We start from the raw sequence: 13,881 nt of genomic DNA, 5'->3' as shown, positions 1-13,881 counted from the left end.
GTTTTCTCCGGATCTATGCCCGGGAGTGGAATTGTGGGACCCTATGGCAGCTGTATCTGTTCCTGCACGCCTCACATCAACCACCTGCACTCCAATCCTTGCTCTCAACGTCATCTTCGGGGAACCCAACCTGCGACAGGGACCTTGACAAGAAGAAATGGCTCAGGGAAAAGCTACCTGCACGGGGAGGAGATAGAGACCATCGCCCCTGGGGTGCGGAGGGGAGAGTGGGTGCAGAGGTTTGTCATTTCACCCCCGATACTCATCTCAGCCCTCGTGGCTGCCCCACTCTAGGTCACCTCGGGATACAGAGGTGAGCCGGTTAGAGTCCCTGCCTGTGCAGGAATCGGGGCACCAGCGGGTCTGAATAATATTAGTGCAGGGTCTCCCCCGTGGCACTGGGGTTATTCGGGGCGGGTCATCCTCTGCTGAGGGCCCCTCCTGGGCACTGTGTGGGGTTTAGCAGCATCCCTGGCCTCACCCATTTGATTCCAGGGGCCCTCCCTCCCAGTTGTGACAACCACAGATTTTCCCCACACATCACGGAAGAACTGGGTGAGGCGGGGGCAGGATGGCTCTGGGCGAGGACAGCTGTGTTGAAGCAACCAGCCTGGCCCAGGGCAAGGTCTGCCCCAATCCCGTCAGCGCCTGCATTTAGAACTGCCCCTTTCCTCTCCCACCTCCCCTGCCCTGCAGTGGTCTCCGAGACATCATCCCCATGTAATAAATCACACCTTCTCAGTTTACTGTTTGCTGCCCTCGCTAGAACGTGAGCTCTTTGAGGACAGGGATGCTGTTATGTCCCCAGCACCTAGAAGAGTGTCTGCTGTGTAGTAGATGCTTCATAAATACTTGCTGAATAAAGGAGTTGAATAAAGGGATGAGTGGATGAATGAATGAAGGTTACAATGGAAGGAGGGGGGAGATTCCCTTTCTGGCTCTCGGGGGTTGGGAGATCAAGTGAAAGATCTGTCCTAAATAGGCTGACCAGCCTTCTGGGGTTCCCCGGGACTGAGAGTTTCCCCAGAGTTCCAGCGCTCAAACCTGAGCGGTCCTGGGCAAACTGGGGGCGGGTGTTGGTCACCCTATCTAAACACAGTAACAATTCCAGCTGCAATAGCAATGGCCAATGACCTCTACGGTCTTATTGACCATGCACAGTTCTCTACCTGGCGGGGAAGGGTGGGCCGGGATTGGAATTCTGGTGATCCAGGGCGGGTGAGGGCACACCCCGGGCTTGTGGAGGGGAGTCCAGGAAGGTTCTGGAGGAAGTGACAGTGACACAGGAGGGAGGGAGGAGTCTAAGGAAGAACATCCCACATGACAACCTGTGCCAATGGCCCTGGGCCCAAGGTCACACCTGACCAGGGCTTGCTTTTTTTTTTTTTCTAATTTACTTTTCCCCACATGGATATGCAATTGTCCTAATGCCATTTATTGAAAACTCCTTAATTTCCCCACTTTCTATCATATCAAGTTCTCATATATCTGTTTCTGGACCTTTTTTCTATACCATAGAGCTATACGTCCCATCCTTGCACCACTAGGGCTGTTTCATCACTATAACTTTATTCATTTTGTTTTGGCCGTGCTGTGTGGCATGTGGGATCTTATGTCCCTGACCAGGGATCGAACCTGCGTCCCCTGCAGTGGAAGCTCGGAGTCTTAATCACTGGACCTCCAGGGAAGTCCCCAGGGCTTGCTTTGACATCCATGGAATGGTGGCAGGTGGGCACGGGGAGCAGCTGTCTGTGAGCCATCCTGGGTAGAAATGCAGGGTGGAGGGGAGGACAGATGGAGCTGGAGGGGAAGAAGCGGAGGAGGGAGGGAGGAAGGGAGGGAGGCCGGGCGAGAGACAGACAGAGAGTTTCCGGAGACAATAGCTCTGGCCGTGTCCTAGGGCATGAAAGCTGAAAATAGCTCCTAGTGCCGGGAGCCTTGGAGCCGGAGGCTGGGAGCCAGGGTGACTGGCTCTCCTCCCTGGTGTGTGTGTGTTGCGGGGGGGTGGGTGGCTCTGGGCTTCTCAGGCTGGGAATGGGGTGCACAGAGCAGGAACGGAGCAGGGACCCTTCTCTCTGGAACCTCGTGGGCCATCCTCAGCTCACAAAGCTGAGCCACTCCTTGCCCTACGAGTGGGGGGCTTATCCTCCCTGTCCCCTGGATCATACCCCCTCACACACAACTTCCCCGTGTGTGTTCCCAGCAACCAAGAGAATCTGTTTTTAAAAGATTTGGGGGAGGGGGGTAACCATACAAACAAGAGCAGAATGGATACTTTTTCAGGATATGAATGGCTCTGTGTAAGCCCACCCCCAGGGTAACCACAGTCCTGACCTCTAACACTCTTGACGAGTCAGCCTTGGTCTGGGCTTGCGGACCCACGGAAGCTTCCTCATTCCCTCCTTCAGGTCCCGACTCTCCCTCGGCGTCTTTGTGAGAAGCACCCGGGGAAGTGGGACTGCTAGGCTGTACTGCTGCTAGAACTCCACCTGGGCTCCACCAGGCTCCAGCCCCCCGCCCTGTCCACCTAACTGACCCTGAGGCACCTCAACTGGTAGGAGCAGCATCACCTTCCCTCCTGGGACTCGTGATACTTAAGGGAGACACCGAAAGACAAGCCTTTGGCTCCCTGGCTGGCAAAGAGCAGGTACTCAATTGTCATAAGTGTCCGTATCAGTGAGGGTTCTCCAGACAAACAGAATCCATATGGGGTGTGTGTGTATATACACACACACGTACATATGTACAAGCATACAAAAATATACAGCTGTGTACATATGCAGTATGCGTACACACATATACACACATAGTATATACAATACACACATACATATATACACACATATAAAATGCAGTTCGTATATATACAGTATGTATACACACATATACACACAATATAGACAATACACACATACATATACACTATACATACACACATATAAAATGCATAGTTTGTATACAGTATGTACACATACGTATAACATATGCAATATACACACCTAGGTACATATATAGCATACGTATATACACACATACAAAGATATTTAGGTGTGCATATAGACAGTATACATACATACACATATAATATATGCAATACATACACGTACATACATATAGACACACATATACACCTACATATAAAAGCATATAGCATAAAAATATATATGTACTGTATATAGAAATTCATCGTATATATACATACATATATCATATATATAAGATATATACACATACATATATACAATGTGTACACACAGACACCTATATGTAAATATGCGCATGTACATACACATATAAATTCATACGCAAGTGTGTATATAATAGTATATTCATATATACATATAATACCTAGAAACATATTGGGGGGGAGGTGTCACGGTACGTCAAGGGCGGGAGTCGAACCCGCCACCCCAGGCCCCGAGGGGTCTCCCCGGGTCTCCACTTCGGGCCGGTGGGTGTGGCCGGGGGCAGCTGAAGACGTGCGTGCGTGCTTGCGTGCGTACGTGCGTGCGTTCGTACGTGCGTACGTGCGTGCGTGGGGGCGGGTCCACGGGGCGGGAGGTGCTCGCCGCGAGTGAGTGGTTCAGCCGGGCCCCGGCTCATTGTGCTTGCTCAGGCCGGCCCCAGTTGGCAGCAGCGCTGGAGGCCCCGGGCCTGTGACCACAAAGAGGGAGCCGGGGGCCGGACGGGAGCAGGCCGGCGGCGGCGGCGGCGGCGGCGGCGGCGCCGGCTGAGGCCCAGGCCAGGCTCCCTCCCCTCAGCCTCCCGCCCGCCCGCCCGCCTGTCCCGCCCCCGCCGGCGGCGCCCCGCCCCTCCCCCAACCGCCAGACTAGCCTGGTGCGGGGGCCGCGCGCGAAAACGTGGGGGAGAAGCTGAGACTGGAGTCGCCCGTGGTGGCCGAGCCCGCCGTCTACCCATGGCTGCTGCTGGTCTACGTGAGTGCCGCCCGTCCCCTCTTCCCGGACCTCCACCTCTCTTCCCCCACGGCGCGCGCTGAGCCCACCGAGTAACGGAGCGACTCGAGTCGCCAGACCCTCTTTGGAGCCCCCCTTCCCGCCCTGCCTGGTTCTCCACGGCCGTTTCCAGCCCCCGCGCGCAGGGTGGGCAGAGGGGAGCCGGGGCCGGCCGGGGCCACAGACTCGGCAGCGGGGACCCCGCGCTTCCGAGGGGCGCCCGAGCCGGTCTGCCGTTGGCCCTGTAGGGCTGGGGACCCAGGTCCCCCCCACCCCGGCCTGGACTGCCGGCGGGCTTGCCCTTCCGTACTTTATGATCTTGACACGTCGGGTTTCTTTTTCCTGGCCAGCTTTACCATTACCTGACCAGCTTTCCCAGCATCCCCTGATAATGTGTTAGATATTCAAGTTTTAGGGCCCGGTCCCAGCCCTATGGAATCAGCAACTCTGGTGGGGCTCAGTGATCTCTGTTACAACAGGCCCTCCAGATGATTTTTATTCACCTTAAAGTTTGAAAATATCTGCATTGTCAGCTGGCCGAAGCGTCCACCAGCAGGTGAAGGGGAGTGGCGCCTGGAAAAGATAGGGACTAGCCAAGGTAAGTACAGTAGCATTTGCCATGGTAGTAATGGAGAATGCCTTTTCTCCACTGGTTGGCACAGACTAGTATCTGGGAGCAGTGGCAGGGTTATTTAGGATGCTTTACATTGCAGTGTAGAGTGACCGCTGTCCTGGTTTGCCAGGGACTTCCCCTGTGTGAGCACTTAAAATCTCATCCTGGCAAACCCCTTAGCCTTGGGTTTGATAAACTTAGGGAATAACATGAAATTTAGGGGAAACATGATCTAGGTTTTGGGCAAGTCACAAGTGCTAATTAAAGCTAAGCAAGTATGGACAACATCTAGCCTTCTTTACCCCTTTGCGGGGAGGTAAATCTTGATTGGGTGAGAGGACTTATTGTTAAGAGATCTTTGTAGAAACATCCCCTTCTGCTTAGTCCGCTGGTTCTCCGTTCTGGCTAGACATTGGCATCGTCTGAGGAGAGTTAAAATGATTGTATTGGTCTAGCATGACCAACCGTCGGTGTGAGGGTTTTTAAAAAGTGCTTCAGAGGATTCTAATGTGCAGCCAAATTTAGGTGCCACTGCTTAAGCTTTTGAACCGCTGCTATGTATTTTCACCTCATCTTGCTGTGAGAATATCCAACTGTAGTTGAGGTTTGTTGTTTTTCTTTTTCTTTTTTTAACTGTCTTATTATAAGATTTACTGTCTTAAATAAGATTGAATGGACAGAAAATCCTGCTAGTCCATTTGGTATAGCTGGATACCCAGAGTAATATCGTTAAGATATGTACCATTTAAGTATTGTGACTGGCCTTTTAAAAATTAACATATGCATTAAATTAGTATTGATAGTATAGATCTCTTTCGAAGTTGTCATGTTGGGGAGCTATACCTCTAATCTGCTGCCATTGCTAAATATCTGGACACCTCTTATTAGGAATTGCTTTTAAAAATCTTTAGGGATTAAAACCAAGATTGTTGTATTATTTGTACTGGGACCACAAAAACCTCACAGAGTTCCCCCGCTGTACCTTCTACCCCCATCTCTAACCCTTGGCAACTTCTAATCTGTTCTCCATCTCCACAGTTTTGTTATTTTAAGAATAATATGTAAACATAATCATGAATTACTTAATCTTCGGAGATTGGCTTTTAAAAACTTTTCCCTCGGCATCATTCCCTTGAAGTTCATTTCAATTTTTGCATATATTAATAATTTGTTCCTTGTTGTTGCTCGGTAGTATTCTATCATAAGATTTTATCACAATCTGTTTCAACATTCACCCACTGAAAGACATTTGGGGAGTTGCCAGTTTGTGGCTATTAGAAATAAAACTGCTATGAACATTTATGTGTAAGTTTCTGTGGGAACTTCATTAAGTTTTTGTTTCTTTTGGATAAATGCTCAAGAGTACAATTACTGCATTGTAGGGTGAATCTACTTTTAGGATTAAAAGAGACTGTCAAGCTGTTTCTCAGAGTGGCTAAACCATTTTATTTTCCCACCAGTGATGTGATATAATTTTTCTACGTACTCGCTAGCATTTGATGTTGTCACTATACTTTAATTTTAGTTATTCTCTGATATCTCATTATGGTCTTAATTTGCATTTCCCTGATGGCTAACGATGTTGAACATCTTTTCATGTGCTTCTTTGCCATGTGTATATTCTCTTCCATGAAATGTCTGTTCCTGTCTTCTGCCTATTCTCTAGTTGGATTTTTTTAAGTTGTTTGGAGAGTTCTTTGTATATTATAGATACAAGTCATTTGTCTCCTATGGGATTTTCAAATATGTTTTCCCACTGTGTAATTTGAGTTTTCATCCACTTAAAAGGATCTTCTATGAAGCATTTTAAACTCATTTTGATGAGATCCAATTGATCAGTTTTTGCTTTTATTGATCATACTTTCGGTGTCAAGTCTAAGAATTATTCACCTAGTTGTAGATGCCAAAGATTTTCTCCTATTTTTTTTTTCTAAAAATGTCCTGCTTTTACATTTAAGATTATGATCCACTTTGATTTAATTTTTGTGTAAGATGTGTAAGGTTTAGGTTAAGGTTCATTGTTTGTTTGTTTGTTTTTGTCGAGGGATGTCCAACTGTTTCAGTACCATTTTTTGAAAAGTCTATTCTTCCTTGATAGCTTTTGCACTGCTGTCAAAACCAAGTTAAATGTATTTGTGTCAGTCTATTGCTGGGTTCTCTGTTCCATTCCATTGATCTATGTATCTACCCTCCATCACTACTGCGAAATCTTGAAATTGGGTAGATTAATTCCTCCCATTTTAATCTTCCTTTACAAATTGTTTTAGCTATTCTTCAGCCTCTTCCTACCATATAAATCTTAGAATAAGCTTGTCTATATCCACAAAAACCTTGAGGGCATTTTAAGAGTAATTGTGTTAAGCCTCTTAACTTGGGGAGAATTGACAGCTTTATTATGTTGTGTTTTCTAATCCGTGAACAAGGTATGTCTCCCTCTTTGTTTGGGACTTTTAAAATTTTCTTCATCAGCATTTTGTAATTTTCAGTATAGAGGTCCTATAAATGTCTTATTGGGCTTCTATTTAAGTATTTATTTAGGTCAGTTGTAAATGGCATCACATATTTTTATTTAAGCTTCTACACATTTGTTATTAATATATAATTTGATAAAATTGTGTGGATCTTGTACTCTAAAACATTTACAAACTAATATTATTTCTCAAGCTTTATGTGGATTCCTTGGTATTTTCTCCATTTAGATTATCATCTCATCTTCAGATATAGACAGTTTTAGTTTTCCTTATTCAATATAATAGGATATATTACTATTCAACATTCAGGAGGATATATTCCTTCCTATTCAACATAGTAGGAATAGTTCTTTCATCTTTTAAATAAACTTTTTAAAAATTTAACTTTTAAATTTATCTATTTATTTATTTTTGCTTTATTTTCTTACTAGAACCCCCAGTAATATATTTAATAAAAGTGGTGAGAGCAGATATCGGTGCCTTGTTTCTGATCTTACAGAGAAAGCGTTCAGTCTTTCACAGTTAAATATAATGTCGGTATAGGTTGTTTGTAGATCATCTTTATGAGTTTCTGTATGTTCCTTTTCTATTCCTAGTTTGCTTGGAGTTTCTTTTCTTCTTTTTTTTTAAATCATGAATGGGATTGGATTTTGTCAAATGCTTTCTCTGCATTAATGATTAGGATCACATGACTTTTCCCCCTTAATCTATTGGATATGGTAGATTACATTGTTTGATTTTCAAATATTTAACCAACTTTGCATAACTGGAATAAATACCACTGGGTCATGGTATATTATTCTTTTTATATATTTCTGGAGTTAATTTGCTAATATTTGGCTGAAGATTTTTACAGCCAATTTCATAAAAAATACTGGCCTGTAGTTTTCTTCTTTCTATACTATCCCAGTCTGGTTTTGGTATCAAGGTAATACTGGCTTCATAAAATTAATTAGGAACTGTTCCCTCTACTTCTGTTTCTTATCAAGTCATGTAAAATTGGTGTTAATTCTTTAAGTCTTGGGTAAAAGTGAAACATCTAAGCCTGAATATTTCTTTTGGGAGTTTTTAAATGAAAAATCAGTGTTTCTCATAGTTACAGGAAAATTGAGATTGTCTCTTTCATCTTGGCTGAGTTTTGGTAGTTTTGGGTGTAGACGCATTGGTCCATTTCATCCACATTTTTGAATTTATAGTGTAGACTTGTTCATAATAACTTGTCCCTTATTAACCTGCAGGATATGTCATGGTATCCCTGGTTGCATTTCTGATATCTGTGATTTGTGCCATCTCTCTTTTTATCTTGATCAGTCTTGCTACATCTTTCTTGATGAGATTGTTTATTTTGAAGAACCAGCCTTTTGTTTCATTGATTTCCTCCCCCCCCCCCATTTTCCTGTTTTCAGTTTCATGGATTTTTGTTTCATCTTTATTATTTCCTTCTTTCTGCTTGTTTAGTGTTTTTTCCTCTTCCGTTTTTACTATTTTAATATAGAAAATTAGACTATTTCTTTGAAATATTTTCTTTCCCAATTTAGTGCTATAGACTTCCCTTTCAGCATTGCTTTCACTTCATTCCACAAATGTTGATCTGTTATATCTCCATTTTCTTTTATTCTATGCATTTAAAAATTTTTCCTTGACTTTTTACCCATGAGTTATTTGGAATTGTGATGTTTAGTTTTCATGTGATTGAAGATTTTCCTGTTGTCTTTCTGTTATTGATTTCTAGTCTGGTTCCATTATGGCTAGAGAATATACTCTCTATGATTTTAATTCTTTTAAATCTGCTAATGTTTTTTTTTATCACCCAGTGTATGGTATATGAGTGAATGTTCCATGGACACTTGAATATGTATTCTGCTTTTATTGAGTGTGTTCTTTAAATGTCAGTTATATCCTGTTGATTGATGATGTTTTCAGTTCTTCCATACCCTTGCTGATTTTTCTCTCTGGGAGTTCTATAAATTGCTGTGTTGAAGTCTCAAATAATAATTGTGGATTTGAAATTCTCTCCTTTTACCTTTTTCAGTGTTTGCTTCATGTGTTTTGAAGTTCTGTTGTTTGGTGCACACACATTTAGTATCACTAGGTCATCTAGGTGGATTATTCCTGTTATCTTTATGTAATGACCCTCTTTGCCCCTAATAATTTCCTTTGCTCTGAAATCTACTTTATCTGATATTAATATAGCCATTCCTGCTTTTTCTGATGAATGTTCACATGATATACCTTTTTCATCCTTTTACTTTGAACTACCTATATCATGATGTTTAAAGTAAGCTTCTTATAGACAGTATAGAGTTGGATCATGCTTGTGATTTTTTCATCTACTCTTCCAATCTCTGTCTTTGACTTGGTTATTTAGATCATTTACAGTTAATGTAATTATTGCTATGTTAAAGATTAGGTCTACCATTTTATTTTTTGTTTTGTCTTTTACCTTAGTTTCTCAATCCTGTGTTTCTCTTATTTTGCCTTCTTGTGGGTTACTTAAACATTTTTTGGTAAGTCCATTTTAATCTAATTTATTTATAATCATTTGTGTATACTGTTTGTATAGTTTTCTTAGTGGTTGCTTTTGGCCTTACACTATACATATGTAACTTATCATAGCCTACTGGAATCTGTCTTTTATTACTTCAAGTGAAGTTTCAAAATTTTACTTCCATTTAGGTCTCTTAATAGTCCCCAGTTTTAAAGTATGATTTTCTGTAGTATTTCCTTTATATACATTGAGAACCACATCAGATGGTGTCATAATTTTTGTTTGACCATCATAGGGAATTTAAGAAACTCATGAGACTAATGATAGTCTCTTATATTTATCCCACTTGTTTTCACCCATTCCATTTTTCCCCTTTTCTTTCTGAAGTTGCCAGTCTTCTGTTATTGTTTTTTATGTTTTCATAACAGTAGGTGATATCTGGGCTTTCCAGTGCCATTGGATATGAGTTTCAGGAAACACTGAGCCTGGCTCACTTAATGCTACTGAGTTGGAGGGTTTGTATATGTTGGGCCTGTTGGCACAGCAGATGCTAGCAGATTAGACTAATGCTGATGGGACTAGTGCCACAGGAGGATGCATTCCCATTCAGGCTATGCTGCTGCTACAGTAGATCAAATCCCCCTCTACCCCAAGTGTGGGGCAGTGACCTGCTGCTGTCACTGCTTCTTTATTAGGCTGCTTTCGCCTCAGGTGTGTGGTGGGATCCCTTGGAAGCTGCTGCTGCTGTGAATCACAGGGTTAAATTCATTTTAGAAATACTTAAATATAAATATATAGCCTGGCTCTTGTAGGACGTCTGTATTTGTTTTTTATTGCTTTCATACGAATTACCGCAAATTGAGTGACTCAAAACATCGTAAATTTATTACCTTACAAGTCTGACATTGGTCTCAGTTGAGTAAAGTAAAAGTGTTGGCAGGATCGACAGATGAATGGATAAAGCTGTGGCACATATATACAATGGACTATTACTCAGCCATAAAAAGAAATGAAATTGAGTTATTTGTAGTGAGGTGGATTGACCTAGAGACTGTCATACAGAGTGAAGTAAGTCAGAAAGAGAAAAACAAATACCGTATGCTAACACATATATATGGAATCTAAAAAAAAAGAAAAAAATGGTTATGAAGAACCTAGGGGCAGGACAGGAATAAAGACTCAGCCATAGAGAATGGACTTGAGGACACAGGGAGGGGGAAGGGTAATCTGGGATGAAGTCAGAGAGTGGCATGGACATATATACACTACCAAATGTAAACTAGATAGCTATTGGGAAGCAGCCACAAAGCACAGGGAGTGGAATCCTGCAGTGTTTGCTGATGGTCATTTGACTGGTGTGAGCTGAAACCTTTTTGACGTTGAATTTGCATGTGGCTAATAATTCCTTATACTGAGCTTTAGGCATGTCCTTTTTTTTCTTTTCCTTTTTTTTAAAGAGTGACTACAACTTCCCTCTTCATATTGACGTCTTGAAAAATTTGTCATGTGTTGAATTTCCTTGCCTATTCCCTACCCCAGGGCATTTTTTGAGGGCAGGCGTCATTTACAGCCCAGCAGTCCTTGTGACTATTAAGCTACCATTAGCACTGGGTTTAAAGCTGCTGTTGTGGGAAAGAGCCACAAGGTGGCAGCATTATTTCGTTCTCAACTCTTGTTACTAGGGCAACAGAGTCTTCCTGGAGGTAGCGTTCCAAGGTTGTAAATTAGAGTGGAATGTGCTGGGACAAGCCCCCAGAAGTTTATGTCTCCTTACTTATGTTTGTTTTTTAAATTTAATTTCTATTTCTTATCGGAGTAAATTTGATTAGAGTGTTGTGATTGTTTGGCTGTACAGAATCTGCTCAATGATTCATGCATATGTCTGTTCATCTTCGGATCCTGTTACCATGTATGTTATTACAGAATGTTGAGTAGACCTCCCTTGGTATTTGGTAGGTGTTTTGTCATTATATATTTTCTATGTATTAGTGATTATATAATTCATATAGTTTATATGTTATATGTTTATATACATTTAACATACATTAATCTATGTATGTTAGCCCCTTAGTCCTAAATTATCCATCCTCCCACCTTTCATTTTGGTTAACCATTAGTTTGTTTTATAAGTCTGTGAGTGTCTTTTTCTGTGGAAATATGTTCATTGGTAGCAATCTTAGGATAACATGTATAAATGATATCATAGGATATTTGTCATTCCCTTTTGACTGACTTAACCTAATATGATTATTTCTAGGCTCATCTGTAGTCCTGTAAACGGCATTGTTCATTTTTTTCCCGAGGCTACTATTCCATTCGGTACGTATACCACTTCTTCTTTGTCCATTTATCTGTTGATGGGCATTTTGTTTGCTTCCATGTCTTGCCTATTGTAAATACTGCTGCAATACACGATTTTCCATCCCGTGTCTTTTGGATTCTGGCTTTCACAGGTGACAGGCCCAATAGTGGGCCTTCCAGATCATATGGTGACTCACTTTTTACCTTTAAACACACTGCCATTCTGTTCCTATTATTGGCTGTTACCAGTTTACATCCCACTTAGACCGAGAGGTTATGCTGTTCTCCACAACTTCTTCAACATCTATTGTTTGTTGACTTTTTGCTGATGGTCATTCTGACTGGTGTGAGGTGATACCTTTGTGTAGATTGGGTTTCCATGCGTCTGACAATTCCTGATGTTTTGTGTTTATCAATGTCCTTTTCATTTTTTTTTAAGATTGAGCTAAACTTACAACTTCTAATTGCCTTCTTGAAAAATTTGCCGCGTTTGGATTTTTTGGCCATTCCCTGCCCCAGGATATTTTTTGAGGGCATGAGTCATTTACAGCCCTGCAGTCCTTGTGAATATTAGTGACCATTAGCAGTAGATTTGAGCTGCTGTTTGAGGAAACGGCCTTAGGGTGGGAAGACTTCTACGTTGCCAACTCTGCTTGCTAGGGAAACAGAACCTTGCTGCAAGTTGTGCTTTTAGGTTGCAGATTAGAGTGGAATGTGCCAGGACAAACCCCCATAAGGTTTAGCCTCCTTAATTCTTGTCTGTGTCTTTAAGTTGTAGTTTTTATCAGAGCAAACTTGATTGAAAAATGTCTTTTTTTCTAGGTGTACAGAATCTTGTTCATTTACACATATACATATATCTATTGATCTTTGGGTTCTTTTCCATGTAGGTTATTACAGAGTGTTGAGTAGACCACTCTTGGTATTCCATAGGTCTTTGGGGATTATATATTTTATATGTATTAGTATATGTGTGTTAACCCCAATATCCTAATTTATCCATTCCTCACACCTTTTCTTTGGCTTAACCATAAGTTTGTCTTCTCAATCTGAGATTGCCTTTCTCTGTGGAAATATGTTCATTTTTATGAATTTTCAGATAACATAAGTGATATCAAAAGGCATTTGTCTTTCGCATTCTGATTTACTTCACGTTGTGTGATTATCTCTAGGCTCATGTGTGGTGCTGCATATGCCATTCTTTTACTTTTTTTCGTGACTTATATTCCATTCTGTCTATATACCACTTCTTCTTTGTCCATTCATCTGTTTATGGACCTTTTTTTTGCTTCCATATCTTGGCTATTTCAATATTGCTGCAGTGCACATTTGCCTGCCTCTGTCTTTCCGATTCTGGTGGCCTTAGGTTATAGGCCCAAAAGGTGCCCTGCCGCATCATATGGTAGCTGAATTTTTACCTTTTAAAGCAGCTCCATTCAGTTTGTGTTAGTGCTGTTACCACTTTACATCCCACCAGCAGCTAGAAGGTACACAGTTCTCTAAAAGCCCTTCAGCATTTATAGTTTGTAGACTTTTTGCTGATGGTCATTTGACTGGTGTGAGCTGAAACCTTTTTGGACGTTGGATTTGCATATGGCTAAGAATTCCTTATAGTGAACTTTAGGCATGTCCTTTTTTTTCTTTTCCTTTTTTTTTTAAAGAGTGACTACACCTTCCCTCTTCATATTGAGTTCTTGAAAAATTTGTCATGTGTTGAATTTCCTTGCCTATGCCCTACCCCAGGGCATTTTTTGAGGGCAGGCGTCATTTACAGTTTTTTTTTAAATTTAATTTATTTTATTTTTTATTTTATTTTATTTTTGGCTGTGTTGGGTCTTCATTGCTGCGCACTGGCTTCCTCTAGTTGCGGTGAGCGGGGGCTACTCTTTGTTACAGTGCGCAGGCCTCTCATTGTGGTGGCTTCTCTTATTGTGGAGCACGGGCTCTAGGGTGCGCGGGCTTCAGTAGTTGTGGCACGCGGGCTCAGTAGTTGTGGCGCACGGGCTTAGTTGCTCCGCGGCATGTGGGATCTTCCGGGACCAGGGCTCGAACCCG

The sequence above is a fragment of the Balaenoptera borealis genome (assembly GCF_965194805.1).
Source record: "Balaenoptera borealis genome assembly, chromosome: 1".
In the NCBI taxonomy this organism is placed as follows: Eukaryota; Metazoa; Chordata; class Mammalia; order Artiodactyla; family Balaenopteridae; genus Balaenoptera; species Balaenoptera borealis.
This window is presented reverse-complemented; position numbering follows the sequence as displayed.